General features: G+C 35.5%; 1 long non-coding RNA gene across 4 annotated transcripts in view; it reads right to left on the reverse strand.

The window, feature by feature from the left end:
* Positions 1-887: 887 nt before the first annotated feature.
* Positions 888-20,006, reverse strand: part of LOC106834001 (uncharacterized) — a 93,544-nt gene continuing 74,425 nt past the window's right edge. Inside the window, exons 3-7 of one of the 4 annotated variants that reach the window (XR_011498752.1) lie at positions 16,996-17,074; positions 10,541-10,639; positions 8,679-9,291; positions 7,115-7,430; positions 888-2,367 (exon numbers count right to left, since the gene is read on the reverse strand). This is a non-coding gene — a long non-coding RNA (uncharacterized lncRNA). Of the gene's footprint in view, positions 2,368-7,114; positions 7,431-8,678; positions 9,292-10,540; positions 10,640-14,640; positions 15,355-16,995; positions 17,075-20,006 lie in introns of those variants that run through there. The other 3 variants (XR_011498754.1, XR_011498755.1, XR_011498753.1) reach the window with 3 other exon arrangements.

Raw genomic sequence — 20,006 nt, forward strand, 5'->3', positions numbered from 1 at the left:
ATCTTCTTAGTAGATTATATTTATCAATATATCATACTTTTATTACTTGGTAGAAACACTGTTAAGTAAGAAGTTCATTCTTATTTCATGTTCTTAAATATTTACAGGATACATGGCTTCCTATGCTAATCCATGATTAAATAGAAAAGAGAATTGCCGAATACTAGTCATTTAGATCTGTGGGCAAAGGAAATTGAAAAATACTAAATTAGATTCCAAAAGTCTCCTTTATTATGCTAGAGTTGAAAAAAATTAAAATAAGACCTAAGCTTGGTCTTTTTATGTTATAATGATATGTTTTAGTCTTTATCCTTTAGTCTTTCTACATTATAAAGACATATTCTTGTATTATACTGTATTCTTCCATTATATTGTACAGTGAACAACTTATTTACCACATAATACAACTAAATATATTGCTGGATAAATAGTTGGAAAAAGACTTATAAACTGGCATCATTTTTTTTGTGGATAAAGAAATAAGATTTTTATAGACACAAAAATAAAATAGCATTTAACAATTTTATTTCACTTCTGTGTGTTTTGAGTAGAATAATTCTTAAGTCTCTTCTAGGAATTTTTTTTTAACCATAAGGTCCTATTTGCAATAGGTCCTATTATATAAATGTCAGGTTAACATTAATTCATGATATAACATTTTGAAAAATATTTTAACGGCAGTAATAGAAGCTAGTATTTGTAATCTTTGGAAAATTATATTTTAAAGAACTGCTTGAAGAACTAACGTTTAATAAAATCATTCTCATGAGAATTTTATGGGTACTTATGCAGTTTCTTAAGTAAATTCTGCAGTAGCATCTTATTTTTTGCTAAAAAAAGGGCTTTTTTTGGTAGATATATTTGCAACTGGTGGTTTGTCGGGTTTATGCATTCAAATTTTCCCTTTAAATTAATTTCATGAGTTATATTAACTATTTCTTAAATGAGTTCTGTCTCACCAAAAAATCGCCAACTCCATGCAAGGCATAATTTTCCAAATTGCTTCCTACACATACTTAACTGATGATACATTTAACAACAACAAGAGACTCTAGGATAGGCAAAGGGATGTATCGTAAAATATAAAAGAAAATCCTGTTTTGAAAAATCAGAGAGACCTCTTTTATTATTTACCAAACACTTTTGTAGTATCTTAACAATAATAACACATTTAATATTTATAATAACTCTTTGAGGCCATTACTCTAATTTACTGAAGAAGAAATTGAGACACAACCAGGTAACAAACTTAACAGAAGACATCCAGGTGGCAAGTGGCAGAAATGGTCCGCTTGGTGGTCTGTACCCAAGGCCATGCTCTGAGTCTCCTACGATGCTACCTTGCCTATCAAGGGCTGGCCCCTGGTTTACTGGCTGTGGGAGCTCATGCACATTGCTTAACCTCTCCATCCTATGGTTCTCGCAACTACACAACAGAGATGATTTTCCACAAAGCTTTTCCCATAAAGATGAAACAAAATGATAGAGGCAAATTACTTAGCGGGGTACCTGCCTTCTATTCTTATGTATTAGTTAATTTTGTTCAATTGCAAGTCAAAAAGATGCAGTAGAATCTTTGAAAATGTGGAATTAGACTCAATCATAGTAAAACTTTTATATATTGAGATCAGAAAGTATTTTAGAAAAATAGACAAACTCCTTTATGTATATAGTGTTACATTTTCCGCTCCATCTTTAATATTAGGCTTTCCCAAAAGGGGCAAGAATGAATCCTGGAAATTATACTAGTACATCTTAATGGTCTTTGTTAAATCCACTGTTGGATTTTTCTTTTTTAAATATACAGATCAATATCAATTTCAATATTTAGACAAGAAATACGTTTAAAAGCTTTTGGGCTATTTGTAACAAACACCCTCTCCCCTACTTGTGTCACAGTCCACTGTTGGATGGAAGGCTATTTAATCGTGTATGTTCCATTAGCCCCGTTAATTCTGTCTATAGTAGCTAAAGCTAGTAGTAAAAAATGGAAAAGCTGCTTTGATCTGCAGTTATTAACCAGAGGGAGCTCCAAACTTCGATTTAAAGCCTTGTATTGTCCGCAGCTTCTGTCCAATGAAAACTCCTCAATTACCTTAAGAGCTTGTCTTTACTATGCTTTTACATTTACAGGGCTTTCTCCTTTTACAAAATTTCAGCTTCCATAGTGCCGAGATGATTTAAGCAATTATTTATGATGGCATTACCTCATTCTCATTTTCTCCTCAGCACAGTTGCGTCTATGTCAGGACCAAGTAGTGTGAGCCAATTGAACTTGCTCCCCTTTCTTTTCTATAATCAATAAGATGTATTCCCTTGAGATCACACTTATTTTTCTCCTTGGATTGGATTCAGTATCCTTTTACCCTGCACATAGAAAAGAAAAAAAGACAAAAGAAAAGTCAAATTGCATTCCAGGTTTCTATTTCCATGTTACTAAATTTTATATTGATGGCTCAAAATAATTTTATCAACTACATGCAATTAAAGACACACATCTTTAGAAAATGGGTTGATCAGTTGGTTTTGGTAATGAGATATTCATAACTAAATATGAATTCTGCCAATATAGGAAGACAATGTGCCAAATACCCTACATAGCACTTCTATTTCAACATTGAGATCTCCATTATTGTTATTTGAGTCAGGAGGTTACAGATTTCTCATTTTGTGATGAATCGACTTAGAGGCCACCACATTAATTTTCTTTGGTGACATGAGTAGTCTGTGAAGCAAAAGTTAAAACCCAAATACTTTTGCTATACATTTTGGAATTCAATGGCTTTGGGGTAATAAAAGTCTACTAATATAGCTGAAATACATTTCTATGTAAGTCTTTAGGAGTTGAAAATGATGAGGACAATTTAATAACATAGTTTTGTAGACAGTTTTCAATACTCCATTTAAAATATTTTAATGGAAGCTTGCAGTTCAGTGTCAAGCTTCAAGTCTTAAGCTTCGTAACTAAGAACAGAAGACATGTTAATTTGGCTCATTGTGGTGTTTGGTAAAATTACTACTATGTAACAAATCCTTATCATCTTTAAAAAAAAAAGGCTTACTCTTTGAAATCTCTGGTACAGTTTGTCTAGATCCATTTTTTTCCCTTAACATAAAAGTTTATTACAAGCTTTGGAAGAGGGGTAAAAACATCACAGGAGAGATAAAACTAAGATCTAAAAGTTTTATGGAAGTTCTAAACCTTGCCAGGTATATGATATTGTTAAGGCCCAGGTAATTACCAAGCCGACCTGTGTACTTCTGACACGTCGATCCCCCCAAACTGTTGAGTCATGTTCTCAAAAGGAAAACCGATTAGATGTCTAAGCTCCCTGAAGAAACCTCGGAAAAGACTGTAAATTAAGTTTAGAGGGAGCCATAAAGACAGCAGAAATGTGTAGCTGAAAGTCGCACTTGGATTCCAGAGGTCAAAGATGAACAGCTACCTGATGTACTCTATATTATACAATCCTTAAAAAACTTGGAGACTAAAATGGAGTTGAATCGCTATAAAAATAAAGTAACTCCAAGAGTAAACATTTATTTACTCAAAGCATTTCTATATGGAAGGCAAAGTGCAAATGAACTTCAGAGATTGGGATCTGAACAAAGTCTAAATACAAGTTATATGACTTTCTTCTGTCAACTGTGGGATAATTTAAAGGCCACTTAGTATAAACCAGAGATACCAATGCAGAGATACTATTGAAATCTCTCCAATAAAGATTGTGGAATGAATAGGAATGTAGTTTATTAAAAACACAGAATTTTCTAGATTGCTCTTCTTCATTCGTCAAATTTACTGAATAACTGCTTAACTCTTCACTTCATTATGCTTATTTAGGTATAGAAATGTGCTGCTTTGTCAATATTTCCAAACCCAGACTGGGCACTCTTCTGTATAGAACACTAAGGTGATAGCTGGGTCCAATTACTTTTTCTCTAACACGTTAGTAAATGACTTTTACATGATTCATTGCTCTAACCAATTTATTTTTCACTTTTGAAATTTTCTATTCTTTTCTCTTTCATTTTCTTGTTCTCATGATCTCTAAATGAAAATAAACGGTGAGTGTTGATCGTTTCCAAAAATCTACAAAACAGGCTTTGGGAATAAGATGATTTTTCATTCTCAGGAGACAACAGATAGGCAATCGTTACTCTAAGAAGAGCTTCGAGAACCCTTTGTTTAAGGGACTATGCCTTTCATATCCTTTCTTATCTCCTCCTCCCTCCCTTCCTGTGACATTGAATCCCCCTCTTTCTAGGTTGTTGTACTAACACACTTCCTGGAAGTCTGGGCTTCGGAAGTAGAAATTGCTGAAAAGAATGGATCTGGATCCATGTTCCCAAGGCACTGAACTCTATCAAAAATAAAGAAATAAAACAACAGAATTAGGCATTCAAACTGATGTTCCCACAGCACTTTGTGTATGTTAATATTACAAGTCTAACTTTTGCATTCCAAGAATACGCTCACAGCCATCCCCCATTATGCGCAGTGGACTGGTTCCAGGACTCCCACAGATCTGTGGATACTCAAGTCTCTTTTATAAGAGGGTATAGTATTTGCATATAACCTATGCACACCCTCCAGCATACTTTAAATCATCTCCAGATTATTTATAATACCTAGTACAATGTAAATGTTGTGTAAATATTTATTTACTATACTGTTTAGGGAATAATGACAAGAAGAAAAGTCTGTACATGTTCAGGACAGATGGAACCATCCTGGGCCTTTCCATCTGTGGTTGGTTGAATCTGAGGAGGCGGAATCGGAGGATGGAGGTTGCAAAGGTATTTGCCTGTCTTTCCCTTTTAAGAAGTGATTCCCTGATATCTGGAGTTTTCCTATTCACTTTGGCATTTTCATGACATGGCATGATATATGCTTGACCAAACAGGATAGTCACTGCTTGATTAACCTTTATTAGCAATGCGAAGGAGTAAATGGATCAATAAATAAACAGCTGTTCCCTTCTGCTTCGAGGCGGATAAGGACTCAATGAGAACATTTGGAAAGGCCCCCCAGCCACAGAATTTACAATTGTTTCTCCTAGGGCTCACAGTGAGCAAGATACAGATTGAGGCCCTGGAGGCTCACTAAAATAAAAAAGATATTGAGAAGCTATGCTCCAGGAAACCATTTTGTCTGACTGACATATTGGTTCCCTCAGGGTCAGCATAAAATTAGCCCCTTGATTTGTTATAGATGCTGATTATCAGAAATGTTCAATTTTGGTAGGCTTGATTTTTGTGCTCCCATCATCTCTCTTGCCCCTCCTAATATCTTGTCCATGAAGAAATGAATCCCTTCCCTAATGCTACAGGTTTCATCCAACTGTTCTCCTTATGTCCTCTCTGCTCTCTGGGCATAGTCAGCTGTAGCTTTAGTGTAGTGGTTTCCCCAGTTATTACTGACGAGACTGTCTTTAGCTTGAACATAAATAAAATTAAAACAAAACATCATGTATTTCCCCCCAGTTTGAATTGCTAAGGGAGCAAAAGTCAAAGGTAATGAGTCACTGACATGTGAGAATTCCAATATGTTAAAATGACATAAAAATTAATGTATTTGTTTTCAAATAATAGAAACATATTGAGTGTTCATTAGCTGTTTGTCTTGTTCACCTTCTTTTCCATTAGTCCTTTTCCTGGTAAATATCCACTCCCTTTCAACTAAAAGTGCAAATCTTCACGAAAATGGTTTTACAGGAATCTTATGCCTATTCTTTCCTGAGAATTTATTGAAAACAATGAGCTAATTAATCATTTACATTCTGCTTACTGAATTTATATAATCTCATGATCTGTTTCATTAATTTAAAAAACCTTGACATATATTGCTTTCTTTTGCCTTCAGGAGGACTTATGAACCAATTGACCTGCCTTGCACACACGCACACACACACACATGCACACACACACGTTTTTAAGATTGACTCTGTCCGTATGTGGACTGCATTCTGTTATCCTTTTGTTTTTTTAAATCATCCTAAATTCTGAGAAGACTTTGTCTCAAAGTAGGAATTCACGTGTTTTGTGCCAATAAAATTTTTATTTTCCTAGTGGGTAAATGTGGATTGTTAGAAATGCACTCATTAAAAACTTATACCCTTAATTTTCAGAAAAAGTGGTATTTTTATTCCTGATAAAAAGATAGATTTGTATCTTTTTCCTTTGTCACATAATTTTATACAATTTTATAAAATCATTAATACCAGCTTCGCTATAAACCAAATCATGAAGGAAAAGTGAAATAATTATCTCATAGCCCTGTAATATTCAGAGTCAATTCCATTATAATCTAAATCTAAATATAGATTTTTTAGGCATTCTGGATTTGTTACATATACATTCCCAAATTATGAAAGTACTTGTTTTTATCGGTATTGCATGTGCGCCGGGTTAAACATTCTACACGCTGTGCTTTACTGAAAACATCGTTCAGTCTTCCCCTCACTTGGTGCGTTCACATCCTCCACAGAGCCCGGTTGCACTATTCAACTGAAAAATCACTTTTGTCTCGTCTGTTTAATAGTGAGGATGAGCATAATTTCACTCTAGAGGATTCTTTCCGCTTGACTAAGAGACAGGGCCTCAGATCTCAACCCCAGCTTCAGAAAAGCATCCTCACTAACCTAAGCCAATTGGACGACTGATGGGGCAATTTACGATGAAGTGGCAGAATAATGAGTGAGAACACCCTCCAAGCATAATGTGTACTCTAAATGAAAATAAATGTTTTATTAGCATGAAAACCTGCTCAGAAAGATGACACCAGGGCGGCAGCAGTCCCTTTCTGTCATGCACTGATGCATGGACTCAGAAGCCAGATAGTCTAGGAGTACTATCCTTCAAAATGTTTCCCCCTCATTTTTATATTATCATAATATAAAATTTATAGAGCAATTACTGCGATTAAGTATGAGAGTGGAAAAGGTACAGAAATGCAAATATTTATACTCTGATTAAGGATTCATAATAGAATACTCAGAAAAGGAAAATTTTAGCTGATGTTTTCAAAGATCAACGTCAATCCCCTCAAGCTCTTTACTCAGTTTGGCTTTTTTCCATCGCACTTACAGCTGTGTGATTTTTATATTTTTACCTGTTCTCTTGGTTTTTGTCTATCTTTCTCCACAAGAATGTTAGCCCACAAGGCCAGGAACTTGGCCCTTTTGGTCCACTGCTGTACACACGGTAACTAAGATGGCACCTGCATTTTGTAAGCACTCAGGAAATATTTGTTGAATGAAAAAGTCAGCCGGGGAATCAGGCCCAGAATAGTCTTCCAAACACAAGGCGTTGTGAATAGGGGAGCTCAGAAGGAATGTTTCCAAAAGTCCAGATTCTCTTCCTCACAGAGTTCTGTCATCGTACATAAACGTGACCAGATCTTTAGAAACCTCTGTGGTGAACTTTATCTAGAGTAAGATGTTTCCCAAAAGACAAAGACACAATATTATTAGAAAATTCAGGCCAGTGCCTCACATTTTTGTGCAGCTTATTTCCATTTCTGGCGATGTACACATATACATCCATTGTGCCTATTGATTTAAAGAGAATTTCATGCTTGGAAAAAATGTGAATTTAGAAGGAGCCATAACAAAGCTGAGTTCCTTATGCTAGAGTCTCCTTTTTTGACAAACAAATTATAAGGCAGAGGTTAACATAGCATATTTAGGAAGAAAGAACAATGCTGAAATTTGCTATTGTTCTTCTAAGACAGTTATAATTTCAGAAAGGATTAGCAGGAATTCATTGAGTGCAAATTAATGATATGAGGCAATTCTAAAAGTGTTTCCTTAACAATGCTTAATCTTGTTTGGCTAGAACATCTTAACCTTATTTTATATGGTGAGAAAAAGGCAACCTCAAAATGCTATAAGCCAGGTATTTAGCATTTAAAAATTTTAAACTAATTAACCTAAAGATGTCCAGTAGTTTTTTTTTTTTTTACTGTCTTTGAACATGTGGTTTACAACATATCCATGTCAAAACACAATTTAATTTACATTAGCCTAGAAAACTAACATAGTTTTGAGACAACATTGCTGAGAGAGAGCAAATGCCCTTTTATAATCTTTTCATATACTCACCAAAATCAGTTTGGCAAATTCAGCAGACCTTTACTTTCCAACTGGCACCGGCTGTACTGAATGTTTACCAAATGCATTTCATTTTTAATGAGATTCTTTTGGCCTTTCTGTGTCGGTGCCAGAGGGTGTAGCTGTGCAGCCAGGATTAAGCAGTGTTTGATGCTGTCCAAAAAGCCAGTTAGGACAATTTAGCGACGCAGAATTTTTGGCCTACATTGGTTGTTCATGCCCATCCGAAATTGTGGAGTAATTGCACATTTTAAAATTTACTTTTCTAGAAGGCACTTGTAATTGAGAGTTCTGCCTTTCTCCTTCTACAACAACAAAAATACTCAGAAATTGTCTGACCTAAACCTGTATTCAGGTCGAACTTGAAATAATCCACGACAGATTATTGTGTTAATTACTGTGTTATTTTGGTAGAGTTTACATCTTTGACGTTCTTTAATGTTAACTGGCAGGTTGATTCAAAATTTAATCACAATGAAATTATTAATGTTAGACATAATTTAAATGCAGTGTATCCCATTATACCTTCCAGTATCATCATTCATTTTTTGTTTATTACCTCACCTTGTGTTCCTGGGCAGATAACTTCAATTTTTGGAATCCCAGTTTCCTCTCTTTATCAAAAGAAGGAGATTGGTTTAGAAAACTGAGAGGTCAAAGATGTGGGTCCTTGGGGCCAGCCCGGTGGTGCAGCGGTTAAGTGCGCATGTTCTGCTTCTCGGTGGCCTGGGGTTCGCTGGTTCGGATCCCGGGTGTGGACCTGTGCACCGCTTGGCACACAATGCTGTGGTAGGCGTCCCACATAGAAAGTAGAGGAAGATGGGCACAGATGTTAGCTCAGGGCCAGGCTTCCTCAGCAAAAAGAGAAGGACTAGCAGTAGTTAGCTCAGGGCTAATCGTCCTCAAAAGAAAAAAAAGATGTGGGTCTTGAGTATCGGATCCAGGTTTAATTGTGTTTGTTTTCCTTCACAGAGATTCAAACAATTTTGAACCAACACTCAAAAATCATGAGCTGTGAGGTCAGAATCCCAATTCTCAAGGTTCATTTGGAAAATTGGAAGAGCTGCACACTCAAAGCCAGCATTTTCACATCACAATAATTGCGTAGGGCTGATCATTGGCTACTCTCTAGTTGACCACAGTTCTCGTGACTTCCACTTGCTTCTTCCCTCTGACACTGAAATTAAACAATATTTCCACTTGTCATTGTGTTTACAAAATTTCTTTTAAGAAATACATAGTATTTTTCTGTATGCTTCTCTAACAAAAGTAAATTTATAAAAGTTAGCCTAAGAGGGTTGAATGTTTCAGGAAAATTGAAGAACATATTATTTGATGAAAGTGAATAGTGATTTTATGTGTTTAACATGCAAACCAAATGTGTCTATGTTAAAACCCCAGAATTTAAGGGACCATTTCTAAACAGACCACAGCAATAATGATAAACTACATGAAGAAAAGATACATCTTGAAAAACTTAATGAACTGCAAGGAAAAGACTAAAATTTTAAGAAGGTTTATTTTTTAATGCAAATAAGCACTGCTACTCTGAAAAGCAGTTACATCATGAACGGGAAGAAAATTGTCATAAATCAGTACTTTTTGAAAATGGTTAATTTAGAGATGCTGTTATTAAATGAAAAAATTACATACAGAAGAGTAACAAACACTGGTGAATACAAGGCTAATTGAAATAACTGTTTGTTGCCCAGAAGGTTGAAAATATCAAGTATGGATGAGCACATATAGTTCATATTCGTTAAAGAAAAAGTTACCCGATTTGTACTGTCCTCACCTGCTGCTGATGTCATGTATTTGTGATGCCTTATCAATGGAATTATGATGTGACAAGGAACTTAGGACTTGAGGTGTATGACTGGGACACACTCATGAGATGATTCCGTGTTTGGGCGTGTGTGTTGCATGTGTGCCTATGTATGCATGTTTGTGGGCTCATTTTTTAACATAAAATTGCCAAGGGAAATGACTAAAGGCAATGCTTCAAAGATAATCAGTTAATTCAAACTTAATATTATTCTTAAATCCTGTTTCGAAAAATTTAGCAATGATGCACTAGTTACCCTCATTCAGTTAACCATTCACCATGATCTGCTTTAACTAAGAATTTAAAATGGAATTCCTGCTGTATACAATGATTAAGCCAGTCACCTGCATACATTTCCATGGCTTCAACCATTGTCTACTGAACTATCTGGATGTTAAGTAATTTGTCATTTGATACTGAACAGATTCTTTGAAATGTAAAACACAATGAGTTTATGTTATCTAAGATAAAAATTCATCTTAGCTCACAAGCAAAGACGGGATCATGAGAATGTCTCTTTCTTATTACTATGCATCATCTAAACATCTTATAAAATACAATGTAGGATAAGAATAGGAACAGTCAGATATGATTTGCTTACCCAATTTCTTGTGAAATTATGCCTTTGGGAAACCCCTTCATCAAAGATTAACCTGGCCGGACATCACCTTCACATTCCAGGGTTGCTTGAATGGCATTCCTAATATTGTGGAGTTGAGGAAAAAAATGTTAAAAAAAAAAAAAGAAAGAAAAGGAGAAAAAGTAGTCTCAGAATTAAAACAGGTGACAATGACCTCACAGTATTCAATCATATGGCTAAGTGAGTCCAGAGCTGGAGTTAGAAGCTAGTTCACTGTGGTACAGTCTGGTTCCAAACATCACATGCAACAATGTCGAACTATCCGAATTTTACAGATAATTTCCCGACAGTTATTCTAAATATAAAAGCTGTGATGTGAAGATTTTGTGTACGGAAGCACTTTTGTTTGTAAATATGTTTTCCAGTCAGAAACTAAAAGTAAATATTGCTGCCACTTGAGAGACTGAAAGCTGAGTTCTGTGCACTGTGCAACACCACGAGAGCATGAGACCTGAGCTCCACAGCTGACGCAGGGTTTCAGGTTGACTTTACAAATCAGAGGAAATGAAAGTGATGGGAGCAAATTCTATTTCTCATTTTTTGAGACTTAAATTTCAAATTGAAATTAGAATTTTCAGTAACATATTTGTTTTTTGCAATATAATTACAACATATTTCAGGATATACAAGCAAAGTTTGGATATGCTGTGACAGTTGGTATTTTTTTAACAACTAATCTATTTCTCTCGTATATATTATATACCCGTTACTTCTTTATTTGCATCTAGATCTAAAGTTAAATGAATTGACATCTCCCAAGCTAATGATTAGAAGAATTTGGAGAAAATGTATCTAACTCATCCTAAACATAATGATGTCTATCCTACATTTAAAGATACCAGAAATGGGCTTTTATGGTGCTATTGGAAACAAATTAATATTGTTATATACAGATAAATCTTTTATCTTTACATATTGACATAAATATATAGAGAGATATACAGATAAATATAGAGACAAATCTTTAATCTTTTATGCTCCATCAAAGTAACACAGACATAATATTACATGCTACACCAAAATTATAGTCTGAGAGAAATGTACATAAGATATGAGGGTCTTCTAGAAAATATCTTAAAATAAGACATCGACTTTCCTGTAAAATTGTCATTTACCGGGTCAGAATACCTTCACTAACTTGGGAAGTAACACAAATAGCCACGTGAAAATAAAGGTTTGAAGTCATATTTCCTTTAATTATTCTAAGGAGTCTAACATAATATTTTTCATATGTAGAAATAATATTCTGTTCGACTTTTCTGAATTTATGGAGCATATTTGAATGATATTTATCTAATTAAAATGTTTAGAGTTTTCTTGAATGACTTTCTATATGACCTGACTTCAACAGATAATTGCCAATTCTATGCATCTTTTTATAAAACTGACTCCTAAATATAATTAATTAGTAAACTTTGAAAGACTCCCACATCTCAAGGATGCTTTATAAAAAGGCAAAGTTAATGGTTTCAAATATTAATTTATGTTAAATCAGACTGTTCCCCACTCTGTGCAGAACAAACTAGCTTGCTTCAAAAATGAGAGAAACATAAAATATAGTCACATTGTAAACACTTCACCAATAACATTTAAGCTGAGTCATCTATCGTGCTATTTAAGGTCATGATCTCTTACTTCATTCCTAGATAAAATATCCATTGCTCCTGTATCCAGCAGGATCTATTTGGAGGCAAATGCTATCCAAATAGAGTTCTGCAGAAACAGACATGTACAATGTCATTGTTCTTGGCAGTAAACTGATTATGCATTGCACCAGCATCTAGACATCATTCCCATAAAACTTGTAACGTTATAGTTCAGGAACTATATAAGCTTTAATACAAATCACTTTTACTGTCCTAATAGAACTCAAAACATTTAACTCTTTATATTTTTCTCTGGCACTGTGTACCAACTACACTGTAATTCTGTCAGGATAGAAAGAAAAGACATGCTACATCTCATCCATGTGCAATACATCTGAAGAACTCCTTAAGGAAAGTAACATCTTCGCCAAATATAGAAACACATAGATTCAATATTTGTCATTGACGTCAGATTATTTATCAAATGAAATTATCTCTCAGACTCTCCTCTTTCTTTCTCTTATTTTCAAGATCACTTAGAGTTGGTTATTTTCTTCTCTTTACACCTGTCAGCAATGTGTCTTCAAGTAATTCTCATAAAACATTCTAAAACACTGAATGGGAAACATACCAGGATAAAATTTACTGCTGCCAATAAATTATTTTTCATATCATCTATTTGCTATTGTTCACTCCTAAGTTTATCTGACAGAACTTGTCAGAAAAAAAACATAAAACTGATTCATTTCTAATTTTTAAAGATCTTTTGCTGGCAAGACATAAGCTCATTTACATTAAAAATATACATTCTCAGGAAATTGGTTCTCCATCTTTGCCCAGTCTATTTGCCTTGCAGTCATGTTCCCTTTTCCTTTGTTTTTTACAGCTTGCCAAAGACAAAACTTTCAGTGGGCACAGTGCAGGGAAAATGGGGAAACAAAAAGAAATACAATATAACAGAATAAAGTGTTTTAAATTCCAGTGGGAAAATAAAAATGATTTGTGTTAAAGGTTAAATAGTCCCAAAACCACAATGTTACAAGTTTTATAGGAATGATGTCTCTATATTCTTGTGCAATGCATTATCAATCCTCAGCCAAATACGACTGACATTGTATATTTTTTATCTCAACAGAACAATATTTGGATATCACTTACCTCTGAGGCAGTTCTTTTGGAAATTATAAATATATGTCTTTCTGGGGATCAAAAGAATGCACATCAAAATGAAAGATGAAGTGTGGAATCTGAATTCACAGCTGCTTTATGCAATCTGGAAGGAGTGCAGAATTTCTCATTTGAGTTTGCGTCTCAAAGCTTTGTAGATAGAAGCCTAAAATGATGTATTTGAATTTTTTTTATATCCTTCTCTTCTCTGGCTGTGTAAATGATTGCAATCAATCAGATTTTCTTTGTTCAAGAAGAACCATGAAATTACAATATGACATTTTTTTTCACATGTAATTTTACTTATACAGTGGGCATGACTAACAGCTTAACAGTGTCCCACTGTGGCAAGAATGTGATGTTATTTTTGGATAATATTTTCATGTGAGGAAAGTTAACTTACAATAAGTTGATTTTCTTTAAGTCTCCTTTGAAAATAGTTTCAAAGGACAAAAACCTATATTTGGAGTCGATTATTTTACATTTATACAAACTAATATAATTACTGCATGAAGCTATTAAAATATCTTAAAACTTTCCCAATAACAAAAACAGAAATCTGATAAAAATAATCTATTTATGCTAGTTTGTAATACATAACTATTTTCAGGAAAATATCATTGCCTATCCCCAAAGTGCTACATTAGTTACAAAACAACTTTTAAATATTGGCAAAATAATTCTATGATTAAAAAGTAAACACCAATGGTAGGGTGGGTTATAATTAAACTCTGATGCATTTTTCTGGCATTTAGAAAGAAAAACTGACTGTTCTTTGAAGGTTTTTCGAATACAGTTTCTGTGAAACTACTCTAAGCATATTCTGGATTTGCCTGAACATTCAAAAATGAATTCAATCTTAAACTGTAAATGTATAATATTTAACATAATTTTCCCCTTTGAGTTGGCTATTACACTGAAAAACTTTATCCTCAAAACAAATTTAGTATAAATGTTATTGTGATCAAACACTATACTGATCTTGGACCATTTTCCTCCTTGATAGAAGCAGTTTTCATGATCACTGGATCATGAGAAGAAAAATCTATGTCAAAGAAAAGGTTAAAATATGAAAATAAAGTGACATATTGTTTAAGGACATTTACAAAACAAGCTAAAATATTTGGGGAGACTTTTCTGCTACTTACTAATCCAAGTTTACTTATGCAAGAAAACATCTATTTTACATGGTCAGAAAGAGTGATGATATTTCATAGATTCATTCATTCAAAATATGTTGGTCTGCCTGCCATGTGCCAGGTAGAATTAGGTGCTGGATGACGAGTGGGACACCCAGCACCTGCGCTGTCTGGTTATTGGCTCTTTCAAGGCCATGCTGTTTGTGAGTGCAGGGGGGAAGAATAACAGACAATAAACCTGAGTTATATATAATTAAAATTGTGATAAATGCTACGTAGGAAACAAAAAGGCGAAGAGATGGAGAATAATGATGACCAATATTAACAGGGTGTTTTCTCTGAAGAGGTTGCATTTAACATAAGACATGACTCATGAGAAGTTTGACCTGAACAATTAAAACAGCCAGTTATTTTACCAGGAAAATGGGTTTATTCAGCATAGCAGAGGAATTGCAATTCAGGACAAGCAAGCTATAGCAAAAGCCATTGGCAAGTCCAGCAAACAAAGGAGGGGAATGTTATTTTATAGAGAAAAAGGAGCAAGTTGGGAGGAGTTGTTTTCAATGAAAATCTACTGGTGGAAAGCAAGAGTTCAGGGATGGCGACAGTCTCTCATTGGCTGAGTTGCTGGGCGAGAAGGAAATCAACCTTCATCCTGCTGGAGTTGCAATAGATGATTCTTCTTGTTGGGGTCTGTGATTGACATCTCCCTGGTGGGGTCTGTAATTGAGGTCAAGTAGTAGTGGCTGAGGGCTTCCCCTTCTGGACTTCCAACCTCATTTTAAATGAAGTTGACTTCCTTCTGTTTCAAAGAAGAAACCAGTCATGTAAAAAGAATAGAGAATTGGGTTCCAGGTAAGGGAGCAAATAGCAGATGTATTCCCTGAAAAGAGAAAAAGAGCTTGTTGGTCTTCGGGTATCTGGAAGGAGAGCAACCTGATTACAGTGTTATAGAGGTAAAGAGAGGCTCATGAGAGACAGCCCAGGCCAGACTGAAAGCGTTTTAGGCTCGGATGTGGAGTTTGCCTTTTATCTGATGTACAAGGGGAAACTATTTAAAGGTTTAGAGCAAATGATTATGTCTGTGTTTTAAAGGAGGTATACTCTGGCTATTTAATGGAAATTATATAACATAATTTATAGATGTATAGTATAAAATATATAATTTATTAAAAGATGAGCAAGCTTAGAAGCATAAATTCGAAAATATAGATTTGACGCAAAAGCTCAGTCAATCATTTTCATCTATTTGCTTTTTGTTTTTAGCATATTTAGTTTAAGTCACCTGTGAGAGTGAGTATCCTTTGGATGTGTGAGTCTACACCTTAAAGCAGACAATTTGGACACATGTGTTCAGAGATTGTCAGTCCATAAACTGTGTTTAATGATCCTTGGGTGAAAATCATGGAAAGTTCTTTCCATCAAAGTTCATGGAAAGAAGGGTCTACACACACCCTGGAAAAGGTTAAAACGTAGACGTCACGTAAGAGGAGCAAAACTAGGCTTACCATAGTCTTTCTATCTTGAGAGGGACAGAAATAGCCATATATGTAGGAATAAATCATATTTCTTATAAGCATTTAGGGAGTCCAAAGATAGAAATGATTTGCCGATAATCATTTAGCATTTGCTGAACTTGCAATGTTTGAATTTGACAGAGCAGTACGCACCGTAGGCAGAAAACCAGAAGAGTATGGGATTGCAGAAGCCAAAGGGGAAAGATTTCAAGAAGCAGTGGTTGACATGATCAATTTTGAAAGGTCAAGAAAGGTGAGAACTGTCAATGTTTTTGATTTGGTGACATAGAGTCATTCGTGACTTTTACAAAGAGCAGTGGAGCGTGGGGCTGGGGGCCATATTGGAAATGCGTAAAGGAATGAACAGGAGTTGGGGAAACAGAAATTTCCCCACGTAGGGAGAAAGAGCAAACAAAAACAAATGAACGACCCTCTTTTAACAGCCCTCCCTGGCTTCTCTTTCACTCTTATGAATTAAAACTGAAAGGACTTAGGTAGATTACTGCATTCATTAAAAAAAGTAAATCAAAAGAAATTATGGCTGACTCAAAGCCAGAAGTTTCGGCAGAAGCATCATTTGAGTAGCAGGATTAGGATGCACTCTGGTCTCAATGGGTTGGAGAGTATAAAAATAGGTTAGCTTTCTTTATGTCAGTTTTCTCCCTTTACTAATGAAGCCTCTTGCCATTAGTCTTAATATTTCAAGGTTTCTGCACATGAACATCCAAAAATCTATCCTCATAATTCTTGGCCTTCTGAATTCTGGTCATTTATCTTCATTCCACTTAAGAGCATACTCTCATAGCAACAACAACAGTAATAATGGTTATCAGTTCTAGACTATCTGCCATTTATCAGACAATAATCAATTTAGTTTACCTAATTTAATCCTCACAGCATAATGAGTTAAGATTTATCTCAATTGTGCAAATGAGGAAGTTGGGATTCACAAAGTTGAATAAATTGCTTAGGCTCACACAGCTTTTAAACCAAATATTTGTTCTTACCTAGAGTTTCATCTCCAAATCCCACAAATGCTCAAACTTGGGTCAATCCTCAGTCCTGTGTATTCCTTCGCTTGCCAGGCTGCTGAGTAAGACAGGCAAAATTACACAGCTGGATGGGTTAGTATAAAATTTATTCTATATGTTGTATACGATAAAGTGTTCTTTGAAATTTCTGCTGGGTGCTCTCCTTTCTTGGTCACTTTCCCATTCTGCTCTGCCATGGTTCAAAAACTCTGTTCTCCTCAAGCCTCTTGCCAAAATATCCATCGTAATCTGCCTCCTCAACAGCGAACCTCATCTTTTTTACCGAGGTGATTGAGACCAGCACCTCGGTACCTCTTCAGTACCTCTCTCTATAAACAAATGTGTTTTTACCTCCATCCATTCTTCTCCATTCTTCTCTCCTCTCCACCAGGTTCAGGGAGAGAATGGCCCAGACAGAGTTGAAGTTTTTTTCATTCTGTGATTTCTGTTGGTAGTGTACTTCTTTGGACCCATTCTTCATTCAGTTACTACAATTTGTGCTTGAAGGCTCTGCTTCCGTTTTTCTTTTGTGAACTGCTCTGACACAAGTACTCCCTGCACAGTTCCCAAACAATCATTTGTCTATGCTGTTAAGCCTGTACCTTATATAGACGTCCATCGTCCTTATCACTGTGGTAAATGAGGTGGTTTGCAAACCAGGTTGAATATCCAAAACAATGATTTCTGACCTACTTTCCCAGATAGTCTAATTCTGTCAGACTAGAGCAGGACTTGGAAATCTTTCTTGTACGTGTTGCTTTGTGCTATGATGATCATCCTTAGTTGGAAACCGCTGAGTAGTAGAAAGAACATGTACTTGTGGGCAAAGAGAAATAGGGTTAATGTCAGCTCTGAAACTTACTGAAGGAATGGCTTTCCACAAATTTCTCAAATTATCCGACCCCTAGAAATAAATCTTGTTTCTATCTTCAAAATATATTCAGGTTCCTACCAGGTCTCACCATGTCTCCCCATAGTCCACGCCACCATCATCTCTCATATGGTCTGTTGCAACCCTCGACTGATCTGATTCACACTTGTATATCAAGGTATTTATTTTCCACCCAGAACACATAGAGATTCCTTTATAGAAATGTCATATAATACTGTTCCTCTCCTTCAGATCTTCCAGTGGCTTCCTTTGACACACAGAATATGACCCAATGTCTTCACAGTGGCCTATGTGACTCTATGGTCTGCTCTTACAAATTCCCCTTTCCCAATTCCTGCTAGCTCTTTGATTTCTTCCTCTGCCTCCCTTTCACTTATTCATTCCACTGCAGACACACTGGGTTCTTGGCTGTTCCTTAAATATACCCAATAAGCTCAGGCCGCGGGACCCTTGCACTTGTTTTCCCTCCAGATGTTCCCATGACTCTCTTTTTCCCTTCATTCATATTTCTTAGAAAAAATCCCCTCCTCTGAGCAGCCTTCCCTGACAATCCTAAATAAAACAGTGCATGCATGTCACACTTGCCAATTACTACCTGGCATATTGTACATTTTCTTTAAATTTAGCTGTTTTCATATTTCCCTGACTGGATAGACAGAACAAAATGGAGTAAATTCAAGAGGCCAGAGATTTCTAGGTAAGTGAGGCATGAGTGATTCCCACTGGCTGATGGGGGCAATGTTGGAAGAAACCAGCATGGGTCTTTATTGTGTCCTGTCCAATAGGATTACTAAGAGCAGTGCTGAGACCTTAGCAGCCCAAAAGCCAGAATGCTCTAATTTCTTGGTGCTTGTGGAAGTCATGCCAGGAAAAGAAATGCAGTCTTCCTGATTAAGGGAGCTGCAATGTTTACTCTTCTCTAGTTTTATTTACAAAACCTTCAGAGTTTTATTAATGTGGTCACAGCTTTTACTAGGAATAAAACAGAAGAGATTTTTTTCCCCCACAGTTTTTTTTTCTTTCTTTCCTTCTTTTTTTTTTTGGTGAGGAAGATTGGCCCCGAGCTAACATCTCTTGCCAAACTTCCTCTTTTTTTTTTTTTTCTCCCCAAAGCCCCAGTACATAGTCATGTATCCTACTTGTAAGTCCTTCTAGTTCTTCTATGTGGGACGCCACCACAGCATGGCCTGATGAGCACTGTGTAGGTCTGTGCCCAGGATCTGAACTGGCAAACCCTCCGGCAGCTGAAGCAGAGCACACTAACTTAATCACTATGCCGCCGGGCTGGCCCCCTCCCATAGTCTTTAAAATTTTTTCTATATAGTCTAGTTCATTGCACATTAATATGCACTTTAATTAAATAGGGCACATTTTATTGAATGTGAACTGGCCATAGTTGAAAAGCTATATAATATTTTCCCAATTCCATTTCCAGGCTCTAAAACGACCTGGTTCCTGATACAGCATGTCTTAAAGACAGAAATGAACTGCTTTCAAATTTGGTACCAGTAAGCCTATAATAATAATACAAATTATTTCGATTAAAGAAAAAGGGCATGGCTCATTTTCCTCATTAGATAATGTCAGTTATGTATTACTGAACATCTATTGCATTTTTCCCAAATAAAAATGGCTTTAATGATTATTTTTTTAGCATTGAATGGAAAGAGTGTGGGTTAGAAGCCTTGTTATTAGTTTCCCTTTGTAAAGTGATTCTTGGTTAATTAGAACTTGTATCAGTTTATAAATATTTCATTCGAAATTTATTAAATAAGCTTTAAGCCTTGTCATGGAGGTGAATGTTGATTGTCTAATTTAAGCCTGAATTTTTATCTGTAACAGTGCCTTTGTCTGCTGACACAATTTTGTAGGAGCTTAATGACAGTGAGCTAAGCTTACTCTAATGTCCCTTTGTTGCATTATCATGACAATGTCTCACACAGAACCATTTTCTCCTTTATTTCACTCTTTACCAGTGTATTAGCTATACTACTGTTTAAGTGACTTCTCATTAATTTACGCAGTGAGCCATTGTGTATTGAGGTACACCATGACAAAACTAAAAAATCCAGCAATGTGGTCTATTTTTATTTAC

The sequence above is a fragment of the Equus asinus genome, chromosome 27 (genome assembly GCF_041296235.1).
Source record: "Equus asinus isolate D_3611 breed Donkey chromosome 27, EquAss-T2T_v2, whole genome shotgun sequence".
In the NCBI taxonomy this organism is placed as follows: Eukaryota; Metazoa; Chordata; class Mammalia; order Perissodactyla; family Equidae; genus Equus; species Equus asinus.